This window comes from Ranitomeya imitator, chromosome 10, assembly GCF_032444005.1.
Source record: "Ranitomeya imitator isolate aRanImi1 chromosome 10, aRanImi1.pri, whole genome shotgun sequence".
Taxonomy (NCBI): domain Eukaryota; kingdom Metazoa; phylum Chordata; class Amphibia; order Anura; family Dendrobatidae; genus Ranitomeya; species Ranitomeya imitator.
This window is the reverse complement of record NC_091291.1, coordinates 49,060,452-49,075,463: the sequence shown is the minus strand read 5'-3', so window position 1 is coordinate 49,075,463 and position 15,012 is coordinate 49,060,452.

Sequence of the window (15,012 nt, the reverse complement as noted above, 5' to 3'; positions counted from 1 at the left end):
GCAGAAGGGTTCAGAGGTCCTTCACCTGTATGCACTTTACGAGCGTGATTTGCACCACGTCTAGACTGCATTGGCCCAGGCCATGCAAAAGGACATACTGCACCAGGGTTCAATGCTACTGCCACAGCCGCTGCATGTGCAGAGTGGAATTCTACCATGTAGGAACATCGCTAATCAAATAGTTAACCATTGGCAGAAAGACCTCCGCAGCTATACAAATCGATGACCTGCTCGGTACGAACGGCGGAAGTGAGTACACAGCGACTGTGCTTTCTGCAGCAGTGCATCCAGGCCGGGATAGTGGGAGAGAAATTGCTTTACCACCAGGATAAGGACGTGAGTCATGCAAGCCACGTGTGTGAGGTTGTCACGGCATAGGCCCGCCACCAGGTTTGTATCGTTATTGCATATGGCCTTCCCTGGCTCCTGGTTTAGTGGGGACAACCATTGCTCTATCTTGGCCTGGAAACCTGTTCACAACTTTTGTACTGCGTGACTGCGATCTCCAAGGCATATTCATTTAAAAACTGCCTGATTAGGGTGAGCCATGGCTGCGCATACACAGGTTGGGGAAGATTTTATCTGCACTGTTGGAACACGTGTCTGATTAAGGGAGAGGTTGAAGGAACAGGTGGAGGCCCTAGTGGAGGTGGAGGAGGCAGAATCAGTTGAGGAACTGTTAGACACAGAGGTTTGTCCCGCAGGCCTTTGGGATTCAAAGACTTGTGGAGCAGCCCCTTGAACGCCTGCCCCTACAGCCAACAGACTCACCCAGTGCCAAGCATGCAAGATGTAACACCCCTGTCCATGTTTACTCATACAAGTGTCAGACAGGCAGACAGGGAACAGGTGATGTTCCCGGGCACATGCTGGTCTAGTGCAGGCACAGTTTCTTAAAGAAGAAATGATGACAGGGCAACTGGTTCTGGGGACTGAGATGGCCATCAACTTTCTGAAACTCTGTATCCACCAGGTGTAAACGCAGCATTTTCATGGATTACAGATTGGAAATGGTGGAGTTCAAGCTCTTAGCTTTGCCATGTGTAGTTGGAAACATTCTCTTATGTGACCACAACTGCAGTATCATGTGCTGGCTGCTGTGCTGAGAGAGGGCAGAGTATGGAGAACAGGACAAACTGCTGGACTGTGAGTGAGATGTATGCATAGATGTTATGGAGGATTGAGAAAGATGTGTTGTGCTAGGTGACACAAAAGCAACAGTAATGTGTACTTCCATAACAACTGACTGGCTCTCCCTCACCCAGACCGTGGTGGGTAAACAATTGTAGTTTTTGCGGCCAGAGACCTGTGTCTGAACACTTGGATTGGTGATGAAGGAGGAAGAAGCAGCAGATGGGGTTGATGGGACATCCGTTGACTGGTGAGGCCCGCTAATCTGCATTTTAATGCAGTGAGCTTCCCACACTAAGGTGTGTTGACTGCGCATGTGCCAGTTCATGCATGTAGTTGTCTAATTATTGCAATTTTTAACCTCTACTGAGTTTTCTTTTTGCAAATTTGACAGATAATGTCTGTTGGGTCATTCTTTGCGGTTTTAAAAAATGCCTAGGCAACCGTTGCTGCCCCTATGAACTGCACATTCACGATCGTTGCTGGCCACAGGCAGAGTTGGGGCTGAGGATGCAGTGCTTGTAGTGTCTGTGTGGGGAGCCGCAACTTAACCTCCTCAACTTCCTCTCCCCCCACCTCCTCTGCTGAGCTAATCAGCTGCATACTTCTGGGCTCACACCAGGTGGGATCTACAACATCATCATCCTTTTTTTCTCACACTCCTCACCCTGAAAGTCACCCTCTTCCTCTTCCTGCCCTGATGCCACAGTACAGTCCATGTGCACCTCTGGTATCTGAGTTTAATCAGGCTCACCTCCATCCTTGGTAGTTAAGGTCTGGTAAAAATGGTCTGGACTTTGCTCGAATGCTACTTCATCCAGCCCCTGATCCAACATGAAAAATTGTTGAGCATCGATGCAGATGCTTTCCTCTGAATTCTGTGAATCTTCAGAGAAGACCCCTGATGCCATAGAATACATTGTGTGAACAGCTCTTCAGAATGGCCTACCTTTGTTTCCCACAGTCAGTTTGGCATTTGGAAATATTTAACTTGGGAGGGATACAAGGGTGATTCGGGTGCCACCTATGAGGATTGTGTTATGTGTGATGTTAAGGTAAAGGAAGAGGAGGAGAAGCCACTTCATAATGCACTTGTCATCCACTTGTCATGCATCTACAAGTTTTACTGTTGTGCAGCTACCAAAGAAAGGGAGTCGAGTAGGCCAGCCAGTAGCAGATGTTGTCAGTGATCTTTGGATAGGACAAAACAATGTTTGTTCTGTTGAATTTTCATTAACATTAATACCTAACCCGAACACCAAGCTTATTCCCCCTTCCACCATGACCTCGCCTTTTCTCACTCATGTTGTAAGTAGCCTTCCCCTCTTCTACCCTGCTGTCTCACAACCTGAGGCCCACAGCTATCAGTCACCTGTCACTAAATAACAATCACGATTTATTTTCTTAGATACTGTGCCTGAACAACACTGAGATGCCTAACGATTTTTAAGTGGAAATATAGCCTTCTGATTTGCCACTGAAAAACAGTTTTAGCATAAATGATTAGGAGTGGCTAATTGGCCCTCGTGTATGCAACACTATAGTAGGCCTAACGATTTTTAAGTGTAAATCTGGCCTTCTGATTTGCCACTGCCACAGTTTTAGCACAAACGATTGGGAGTAGCTAATAAGGCATCTAGAGGCTGCCACACAGTTTTTGCACAATCTACTTCAATGCTGGAAGATCAATTTCCCACAGGATAAGTTGACTGTCAGCACCAGCACTAGCGCAGAAGCGACCTCTGCACTGTGACACTGAGAAAACGGTGACAGCAAAACAAGATGTCTGCTTTTTACATGGCCAGGGACATGTGACTTTCGCAACTAATCACAGAAGACCTTGTGTCTTGATGTTTGTTGTGGATAGTTTCTGCTCCCTCATTGGTTGCCAGAATCAACACACAAAAAGTTAAGGGAAGAAAAAAAAGTGCATGCCGCTGTTGTAACCTAGTCTTCACATGCACATCTGACGTAGCAACACTCCCTCCCCTCATCAAACTCGTCCTTCCGTTCCACCCACTCATCATAAAGCTGTTATGTTTGCTAATGACAGGTGTTATGAAGGCAATCCAGAAACACAATGTGCTTAGCGATCAGAGCGCACACAGTGATCTGACAAATACCCAAAAATACAAGAACGAGCTCTGAGACGTGGAAACTCTGTAGACTGCACACCTGATCCTATCCTAAACACAACTAAAAGCGGCTGTGGATTGCGCCTAACAACTACCTAGGCAACTCGGCACAGCCTAAGAAACTAGCTAGCCTGAAAATAGAAAAATAGGCCTGACTTGCCCCAGAGAAATTCCCCAAAGGAAAAGGCAGCCCCCCACATATAATGACTGTGAGTAAGATGAAAAGACAAAACGTAGGGATGAAATAGATTCAGCAAAGTGGGGCCCGAACTTTGCAGTCTACAAAAAACCCTAAAGCAAAACCATGCAAAGGGGGAAAAAAAAAACCACCGTGCCGAACTAACGGCACGGCGGTACACCCTTTGCGTCTCAGAGCTTCCAGCAAAACAAAAGACAAGCTGGACAGAAAAAAAGCAACAAAAAAGCAAAAAGCACTTAGCTATACAGAGCAGCAGGTCACAGGAACAATCAGGAGAAGCTCAGATCCAACACTGAAACATTGACAAGGAGCAAGGATAGCAGCATCAGGCGGAGTTAAGTAATGAAGCAGTTAACGAGCCCACCAGAACACCTGAGGGAGGAAGCTCAGAAGCCGCAGTACCACTTGTGACCACCGGAGTGAATTCAGCCACAGAATTCACAACTGTACCCCCCCCTTGAGGAGGGGTCACCGAACCCTCACCAGAGCCCCCAGGCCGACCAGGATGAGCCGCATGAAAGGCACGAACAAGATCGGAAGCATGAACATCAGAGGCAAAAACCCAGGAATTATCTTCCTGAGCATAACCCTTCCATTTAACCAGATACTGGAGTTTCCGTCTAGAAACACGAGAATCCAAAATCTTCTCCACAATATACTCCAATTCCCCCTCCACCAAAACCGGGGCAGGAGGCTCAACAGATGGAACCATAGGTGCCACGTATCTCCGCAACAACGACCTATGGAATACATTATGTATGGAAAAGGAGTCTGGGAGGGTCAAACGAAAAGACACAGGATTGAGAACCTCAGAAATCCTATACGGACCAATAAAACGAGGTTTAAATTTAGGAGAGGAAACCTTCATAGGAATATGACGAGAAGATAACCAAACCAGATTCCCAACACGAAGTCGGGGACCCACACGGCATGTGCGATTAGCGAAAAGTTGAGCTTTCTCCTGGGACAAGATCAAATTGTCCACTACCTGAGTCCAGATCTGCTGCAACCTATCCACCACAGAATCCACACCAGGACAGTCCGAAGACTCAACCTGTCCTGAAGAGAAACGAGGATGGAACCCAGAATTGCAAAAAAATGGAGAAACCAAGGTAGCCGAGCTGGCCCGATTATTAAGGGCGAACTCAGCCAACGGCAAAAAGGACACCCAATCATCCTGGTCTGCAGAAACAAAACATCTCAGATATGTTTCCAAGGTCTGATTGGTTCGTTCGGTCTGGCCATTAGTCTGAGGATGGAAAGCCGAGGAAAAGGATAGGTCAATGCCCATCCTACCACAAAAGGCTCGCCAAAACCTTGAAACAAACTGGGAACCTCTGTCAGAAACAATATTCTCAGGAATGCCATGCAACCGAACCACATGCTGAAAGAACAAAGGTACCAAATCAGAGGAGGAAGGCAATTTAGCCAAGGGCAACAGATGGACCATTTTAGAAAAGCGATCACAGACCACCCAAATGACTGACATCTTTTGAGAAACGGGAAGGTCAGAAATGAAATCCATCGAAATATGTGTCCAAGGCCTCTTTGGGACCGGCAAGGGCAAAAGCAACCCACTGGCACGAGAACAGCAGGGCTTAGCCCTAGCACAAATCCCACAGGACTGCACAAAAGTACGTACATCCCGTGACAGAGATGGCCACCAGAAGGATCTAGCCACTAACTCTCTGGTACCAAAGATTCCAGGATGACCAGCCAACACCGAACAATGAAGTTCAGAGATAAGTTTATTAGTCCACCTATCAGGGACGAACAGTTTCTCTGCTGGACAACGATCAGGTTTATTCGCCTGAAACCTTTGCAGCACCCGCCGCAAATCAGGGGAGATGGCAGACACAATGACTCCTTCCTTGAGGATACCCGCTGGCTCAGATAAACCCGGAGAGTCGGGCACAAAACTCCTAGACAGAGCATCCGCCTTCACAGTTTTAGAGCCCGGAAGGTACGAAATCACAAAGTCGAAGCGGGCAAAAAATAACGACCAACGGGCCTGTCTAGGATTCAAGCGCTTGGCAGACTCGAGATAAGTCAAGTTCTTATGATCAGTCAATACCACCACGCGATGCTTAGCTCCTTCAAGCCAATGACGCCACTCCTCGAATGCCCACTTCATGGCCAGCAACTCTCGATTGCCCACATCATAATTACGCTCAGCGGGCGAAAACTTCCTGGAAAAGAAAGCACATGGTTTCATCACTGAGCAATCAGAACCTCTCTGTGACAAAACCGCCCCTGCTCCAATCTCAGAAGCATCAACCTCGACCTGGAACGGAAGAGAAACATCTGGCTGACACAACACAGGGGCAGAACAAAAACGACGCTCCAACTCCTGAAAAGCTTCCACAGCAGCAGAAGACCAATTAACCAAATCAGCACCCTTCTTGGTCAAATCGGTCAATGGTTTGGCAATGCTAGAAAAATTACAGATGAAGCGACGATAAAAATTAGCAAAGCCCAGGAACTTTTGCAGACTTTTCAGAGATGTCGGCTGAATCCAATCCTGGATGGCTTGGACCTTAACTGGATCCATCTCGATAGTAGAAGGGGTAAAGATGAACCCCAAAAATGAAACTTTCTGCACACCGAAGAGACACTTTGATCCCTTCACAAACAAAGAGTTAGCATGCAGGACCTGAAAAACCATTCTGACCTGCTTCACATGAGACTCCCAATCATCAGAGAAGATCAAAATGTCATCCAAGTAAACAATCAGGAATTTATCCAGATACTCACGGAAGATGTCATGCATAAAAGACTGAAACACAGATGGAGCATTGGCAAGTCTGAACGGCATCACTAGATACTCAAAATGACCCTCGGGCGTATTGAATGCAGTTTTCCATTCATCTCCTTGCCTGATTCTCACCAGATTATACGCACCACGAAGATCTATCTTAGTGAACCAACTAGCCCCCTTAATCCGAGCAAACAAGTCAGATAACAATGGCAAGAGATACTGAAATTTAACAGTGATCTTATTAAGAAGGCGGTAATCAATACACAGTCTCAGCGAACCATCCTTCTTGGCTACAAAGAAGAACCCTGCTCCCAGTGGTGATGACGATGGGCGAATATGTCCCTTCTCCAGGGATTCCTTCACATAACTGCGCATAGCGGCGTGTTCGGGCACGGATAAATTAAATAATCGACCTTTAGGGAATTTACTACCAGGAATCAAATTGATAGCACAATCACAATCCCTATGCGGAGGTAGAGCATCGGACTTGGGCTCTTCAAATACATCCTGATAATCAGACAAGAACTCTGGGACCTCAGAAGGGGTGGATGACGAAATCGACAAAAATGGAACATCACCATGTACCCCCTGACAACCCCAGCTGGATACCGACATGGAATTCCAATCCAATACTGGATTATGGGTTTGTAGCCATGGCAACCCCAACACGACCACATCATGCAGATTATGCAACACCAGAAAGCGAATAACTTCCTGATGTGCAGGAGCCATGCACATGGTCAGCTGGGCCCAGTATTGAGGTTTATTCTTGGCCAAAGGTGTAGCATCAATTCCTCTCAATGGAATAGGACACCGCAAAGGCTCCAAGAGAAACCCACAACGTTTAGCATAATCCAAATCCATCAGATTCAGGGCAGCGCCCGAATCCACAAACGCCATGACAGAAAACGACGACAAAGAGCATATCAAGGTAATGGACAGAAGGAATTTGGACTGTACAGTACCAATGACGGCAGACCTAGCGGACCGCTTAGTGCGCTTAGGACAATCAGAAATAGCATGAGTGGAATCACCACAGTAGAAACACAGACCATTCAGACGTCTGTATTCCTGCCGTTCAACTCTAGTCATAGTCCTATCGCACTGCATAGGCTCAGGTTTAACCTCAGGCAGTACCGCCAAATGGTGCACAGATTTACGCTCGCGCAAGCGTCGACCGATCTGAATGGCCAAAGACAAAGACTCATTCAAACCAGCAGGCATAGGAAATCCCACCATGACATCCTTAAGAGCCTCAGAGAGACCCTTTCTGAACAAAGCTGCCAGCGCAGATTCATTCCACTGAGTGAGTACTGACCATTTCCTAAATTTCTGACAATATACTTCTATATCATCCTGACCCTGGCACAAAGCCAGCAAATTTTTCTCAGCCTGATCCACTGAATTAGGCTCATCGTACAGCAATCCGAGCGCCAGGAAAAACGCATCGACACTACTCAATGCAGGGTCTCCTGGCGCAAGAGAAAATGCCCAGTCTTGAGGGTCGCCACGCAAAAAAGAAATAATAATCAAAACCTGTTGAATAGGATTACCAGAAGAATGAGGTTTCAAGGCCAGAAATAGCTTACAATTATTTTTGAAACTTAGAAACTTAGTTCTATCTCCAAAAAACAAATCAGGAATAGGAATTCTTGGTTCTAACATAGATTTCTGATCAATAGTATCTTGAATTTTTTGTACATTTATAACGAGATTATCCATTGAAGAGCACAGACCCTGAATATCCATGTCCACACCTGTGTCCAGAATCACCCAAATGTCTAGGGGAAAAAAAAAAAAGTGAACACAGAGCAGGAAAAAAAAAAAAAAAATGATGTCAGAACTTTTTCTTTCCCTCTATTGAGAATCATTAGTTAGGCTCCTTGTACTGTTATGTTTGCTAATGACAGGTGTTATGAAGGCAATCCAGAAACACAGTGTGCTTAGCGATCAGAGCGCACACAGTGATCTGACAAATACCCAAAAATACAAGAACGAGCTCTGAGACGTGGAAACTCTGTAGACTGCACACCTGATCCTATCCTAAACACAACTAAAAGCGGCTGTGGATTGCGCCTAACAACTACCTAGGCACATGTGGAATTATATACTTAGCAAAAAAGTGTGAAACAACTGAAATTATGTCTTATATTCTAGGTTCTTCAAAGTAGCCACCTTTTGCTTTGATGACTGCTTTGCACATTCTTGGCATTCTCTTCATGAGCTTCAAGAGGTAGTCACCGGGAATGGTCTTCCAACAATTTTGAAGGAGTTCTCAGAGATGCTTAGCCCTTGTTGGCCCTTTTGCCTTCACTCTGCGGTTCAGCTCACCCCAACCATCTACAGAGGCCAGGTCATCTGGTGTAGCACCCCATCACTCTCGTTCTTGGTCAAATAGCCCTTACACAGCCTGGAGGTGTGTTTGGGGTCATTGTCCTGTTGAAAAATAAATGATGGTCCAACTAAACGCAAACCGGATGGAATACCATGCTGCTGCAAGATGCTGTGGTAGCCATGCTGGTTCAGTATGCCTTCAATTTTTAATAAATACCCAACAGTGTCACCAGCAAAGCACCCCCACACCATCATACCTCCTCCTCCATGCTTCACGGTGGGAACCAGGCATGTAGAGTCCATCTCTGCACCTTTTCTGCGTCGCACAAAGACATGATGGTTGGAACCAAAGATCTCAAATTTGGACTCATCAGACCAGCACAGATTTCCACTGGTCTAATGTCCATTCCTTGTGTTCTTTAGCCCAAACAAGTCTCTTCTGCTTGTTGCCTGTCCTTAGCAGTGGTTTCCTAGCAGCTGTTTTACCATGAAGGCCTGCTGCATAAAGTCTCCTTTTAACAGTTGTAGAGATGTGTCTGCTGCTAGAACTCTGTGTGGCATTGACCTGGTCTCTAATCTGAGCTGCTGTTAACCTGCGATTTCTGAGGCTGGTGACTCGGATAAACTTATCCTCAGAAGCAGAGGTGACTCTTGGTCTTCCTTTCCTGGGACGGTCCTCATGTGAGCCAGTTTTTTTGTAGCTCTTGATGGTTTTTGCCACTGCACTTGGGGACACTTTCAAAGTTTTCCCAATTTTTCGGACTGGCTGACCTTCATTTCTTAAAGTAATGATAGCCACTTGTTTTTCTTTACTTAGCTGCTTTTCTCTTGCCATAATACAAATTCTAACAGGCTATTCAGTAGGACTATCAGCTGTGTATCCACCAAACTTCTGCACAACACACCTGATGGTCTCAACCTCATTTATAAGGCAAGAAATCCCACTTATTAAACCTGACAGGGCACACCTGTGAAGTGACAACCATTCCCAGTGACTACCTCTTGAAGGTCATCAAGAAAATGCCAAGAGTGTGTAAAGCAGTCATCAAAGCATAAGATGGCTACTTTGAAGAACCTAGAATATAAGACATAATTTCAGTTGATTCACACTCTTTTGTTAAGTATATAATTCCACATGTGTTAATTCATAGTTTTGATGCCTTCAGTGTGAATGTACAATTTTCATAGTCATGAAAATACAGAAAAATCTTTAAATGAGAAGGTGTGTCCAAACTTTTGGTCTGTACTGTATATATATATATATATATATATATATATATATATATTTATATTAACTTCAGCGCGATATAGCAGAAAAGACGGCAATTCAATTACCGGCTTTTCATTTCTCCTGCCAAAACCCGACATGATTTGAGACATGGTTTACATACAGTAAACCATGTCATATCCCATTTTTTTTGCATATTCCACACTACTAATGTTTGTAGTGTGTATGTGCAAAATTTCAGCGCTCTAGCTCTTAAATTTAAGGGTTAAATCGCTGAAAAAATTGGCGTGGGCTCCCGCACAATTTTCTCCGCCAGAGTGGTAAAGCCAGTGACTGAGGGCAGATATTAATAGCCTGGAGAGGGTCCATGGTTATTGGCCCCCCCCTGGCTAAAAACATCTGCCCCCAGTCACCCCAGAAAAGGCACATCTGTAAGATGCGCCTATTCTGGCACTTGGCCACTCTCTTCCCATTCCCGTGTAGCGGTGGGATATGGGGTAAGGAAGGGTTAATGTCACCTTGCTATTATAAGGTGACATTAAGTTAGATTAATAATGGAGAGGCGTCAATTATGACACCTGTGATGACAAAATTTTCACCACGCCCCTAGATAAATTACTTGATGGTTCAAGTTTCCAATATTGAGTCAATTGTGAGGATTTATGCTGTTTTGGCACCACATGGACGCTGCAAATGCAATACGGTGACCCCAACATATTCCTGCCAAATTTTGGTTCCAAAAATCAAATAAAGTTCCTTCTTTTCCAAGCTCTGTTTAGTGCCCAAGAAGTTTGTAATCACATATTTAACATTGCAGTGTTCAAGAAAAATTATGTTATAAATTTTATAAATTTTTTATTATTTTTGCTGTGGGGATAAGAACTAAGAGGCATGTAGTTGTTAACCTCCTACCTGTCCTGCCCGGTGCCGATCTCTACCAGCTCTGAGTGTTCCTGGACCCCTTTTACCAGTGAATATGCAGCCTCCGCTGATGTCACATTGAAAGAGCAGTGTCTTATATTCGTCTCTGATTGACAACCAGCTCATCCCATCTAACCTCGGGGAGAAAGTTGTCAATTAGTATTCTGCAATGACGCTGCATCAAAAGACCAGAGAAGAAGAGAAGGTGTGGATGAGAGGTGAAATGAAGCAGGGGAATTGCTGATTTAGCCAGCATGGACTGTCCCTGTTCAGAACAGGAAGTTATAACTACCTGCGAATTAGTTATTAGCCCGATTTACAAAAAATATTAAAATCCTGGATAACCCCTTTAAATAGCACCCTAGTGATGGTATTTAAATCAATTTGTTCTTTCCATTTGTGCATTGCAGGCATGCAAATTGTGTAGTTCACACATGAGTAATTTGCAGTTCCAGTCTGATAAATCTATAGCACTTACTTTGCTATAGAAGAGAACGGGCCCACTGGGTCATATGTGCATTAGCATTAATCCTCCAGGAATCCGAGCTTCCAAACAGGCCATTAATCAAGGTAAGAATGTGTAATCTAATGTTATTTCTTAATTCCACCTTGTTTGTCTTATTTTTTGCAGTTAATCATTTTCAGAATAAACAGAGCACTAATGCATCTCCACATTTACTACATAACAGTTAATATCTTATTAGTATATACAAAGAAAAATTCCAAGTGCTAAATAATTGTTTTCTTGATTTGGTAATAATTTGTGGAGAATGATAATGCCTGATAGTGGCTTAACATTCAATTATAAATTCATATGAATCTTAGATATCATGCCAGTGCATTTATAACAAACACCATGCCTTCAAAAAGTATTCTTACCCCGTGATCTTTTTCCATATTTTTCACATTACACTCACAAATTTAAATGTATTTTATTGGGATTATATGTGATATACCAACACAAAGTAGCAAGTATTTGTAAAGTATAAAGGAAATGATACATGGTTTTACAAATATGCTAAACCTATATATCTGAAAATTGTGAAATGTGTTTATATTCATGTCACTGTAGTCTGATACCAGGATGGAGGAATGGGCCAACATACCAACAACAGTGTGTGGCAACCTTGTGAAGACTTACAGAAAGCGTTTGACCTCTGTCATTGCCAACAAAGGATATATTACAAAGTATTGAGATGAAATTTTGTTTCTGACCAAATACTTATTTTCCACCATAATATGCAAATAAAATGTTAAAAAAACAGACAATGTGATTTTCTGGATTTTTTTTTCTCAGTTTGTCTCCCATAGTTGAGGTCTACCTATGATGTAAATTACAGACGCCTCTCATCTTTTTAAGTGGTGGAACTTGCACTATTGCTGACTGACTAAATACTTTTTTGCCCCACTGTATAGAGTCATTAAAAACAGAGTTATCTATTTCCAGTGTTTATTTGTGTTAATGTTGATGATTATTGCTTACAGTCAATGAAAATCTAAAAGTCATTATCTAAGTAAATTAGAATACTTTATAACACCAGCTTGAAAACTGATTTCAAAATCTGAAATGTTGGCCTACTGAAATGTATGTTCAGTAAATGCACTCAATACTTGGTCGGGGCTCCTTTTGCATCAATTACTGCATCAATGCGGCGTGGTACGGATGCGATCAGCCTTTGGCACTGCTGAGGTGCTATGGAAGCCCTGGTCACTTTAATATCAGCCTTCAGCTCATCTACATTGTTGGTTTGGGTGTCTCTCAGCTTCCTCTTGACAATACTCCACAGATTCTCTATGGGGCTAAGCTCAGGCGTGTTTGCGGTCCAATGAAGCACAGTGATACTGTTGTTTTTAAGCCAGGTATTGTTACTTTTGGCAGTGTGGAAAGGTGCCAAGTCCTGCTGGAAAATTAAATTTCCATCTACAAAAGTTTGTCCTGGTAGACGGTTGCGCTGACTTTGGTCTTGATAAAACAATTCCTTGGAGCCACAAGGACTTCCTCCTCACAACCTCTTTCTAAAACCTTGAGCACCTATTCTGCTATTGATAAATTTGGATCCACCAAAGCTGTGTAATGGAACAAGACTCTTGATTAAGAACTTGTTTCCACATGTAATTGAAGCACCCATTTTGACAGGATGTGCCACAGGAGAAGATGTTTTCATTCCAACAATTCCTCTCATTCCATCTGATTTGCCTTTTGATTTTAAACACCTCCATTTTCCTGTTCGACTGGCATTTGCTATGTCCATCAACAAGGCTCAGGGACAGTCCTTGAAAGTAGTTGGAATCGATTTACAATCTCCATGCTGTTCTCATGGTCAACTTTATGTGGCCTGTTCAAGAGTTGGAACAGCCAAAAATCTGTCTTTGCACCTGAAGGAAAAACTAAGAATGTCGTTTATCAAAAGGCTCTCAAATATCTGTGGAATATCTCTGGTGTTGAAATATATATTGTGAAATGCTTCTATTAGCTTAGTTTTTGCCTTTAATAATTACATTTCTATCTATTTGTTTTGTGGTTTTTGTGTGCAGAATACATTTTTGTTAACACATTCTATTTTGCTAACAGCAGTTATTAACCCGGGCGAAACCAGGTAGAACAGCTAGCATTAGATAAAATGTTTGCAAGAAATACAACCATTCTGTACACCCATCTCTATGAAGAGGAAAACGAAGGTTCTTGCTCAGCGATGAAACATGAACTTACATTCGTCTTCATTTCGCAGAATACATTGAGACAAAGATGAGTAGGGGAGGAAAGGAGGTTTTTGCTAAAAGTATGAATTAGAGCAAATTACCTTTAAAGATATGAAATCTGCATCTGTTGCTCTTAATCCATGTTGCAACAATGGCGACTTAATTTACAAGCCTACATCTTTGGTTTGAATAGAAGTTTATGAAATATTTGTAAAGCTGCAGACACCTGTAAGGTTCACATTCGGAATGGATCTTTTATGATATAATACCATGGGGAAAAGGTGTTTTCAAATCAAATGAATTCTCATTTATTATGAACTTATTACAAAGTGAATATGTTGCAGAGACCAAGTGCAACTGTTAGGTTTCTTTGTAAAGTAATGTTATGAGATACTTGGTTAGTTTTCTATTGTTACATTTTGTCTTCACTTGTTAACCTCTTTGTGTTAGGACAGATTAAATTGTATGAGACAAACCATTCAATTAAATGGGTTGTCTCGTATAGGCAAACACTGTCCATTTGCCCTTTTAACAGTATAGGGATTTTATCAATGTTTACCTGCCCTCTAATGAGAAGCTCTTGAGAGGGACAGAAGCGCACAAAATAGGGCAATACCGTCTCGCATGGGATAGGTATAATCAATGGTAGCACTCATGTGTGGAGGCACTACACCTATAAAGTCATGGAAAGTCACTGCGGCTTCCCCGTAGCTGAAGAAAAAGGTTTCTCTAGAGGTAAAATGGCAAAAATGGAATCTGGCAAGGTTAGGTGGGCTGTGCTGTGAGAATGAGCATTGTGCTCCCAAACTTGGTTTTTATACCTTGAGAAAGGTGCTGATCAGGTGCAGAAACACGTTGGTATTAAAAAATGCCATTTTGAAATCCCAAGGCTCTTCATTCCCACAGCGCAGCCCGCCTAAGCGTGTCAGCTTCCATTTTTGTCATTATATCTACCCTATAAGAGGCAGTAAAAAAAGCTGCTCTATAGTTATGGTAGACGTAACGTATCAATACATTAGAGAGAAGGCTATTTAGAGAAAATGGATAGCCTTAATTAGTTTAGATAGGCCTGATCTTGAGCTGATCAACTGTTTGGCTTCTTAAATTTCCGAATGATCAGGGCTCATTAGAAGAACATACATGTAAAGGACTCGTGACCTGAGCCTACCACATTCCCATCATATGATGGCTGCGACATTTAGCCAACATCTGCATTTAACAGCCGTGAGTGGAGTGGACCTCCATCAATGGCTGCTAACCTGTTAAATGCCACTGTCACTGTCTGACAGAAGAATTTACAGCACAGTGGCAGACTGTTCTATCCACTAATTGGCACCCTCATGAAACCATCTTGGAATGCCAATGGGTTGTCCTGATGGCCAGGAGTGCTCCTGGCTGGTATTCATAGGAGCCCATGATTTGTGATATATACAGCAATAATGTGGTAATATAAATGGAAGTAAACATTTTGTGTAGCAAGACAGTCGTAAAAATAGTCAAAGTTAGAAAAATTGTCAAAAATGTTTGTGAGTAAGTCCTAAAATTAATTTTCAGATGACCTGACTGTTCAAGAACGTTTGTAGGGTCCACACTCTGGAGTGGGTAT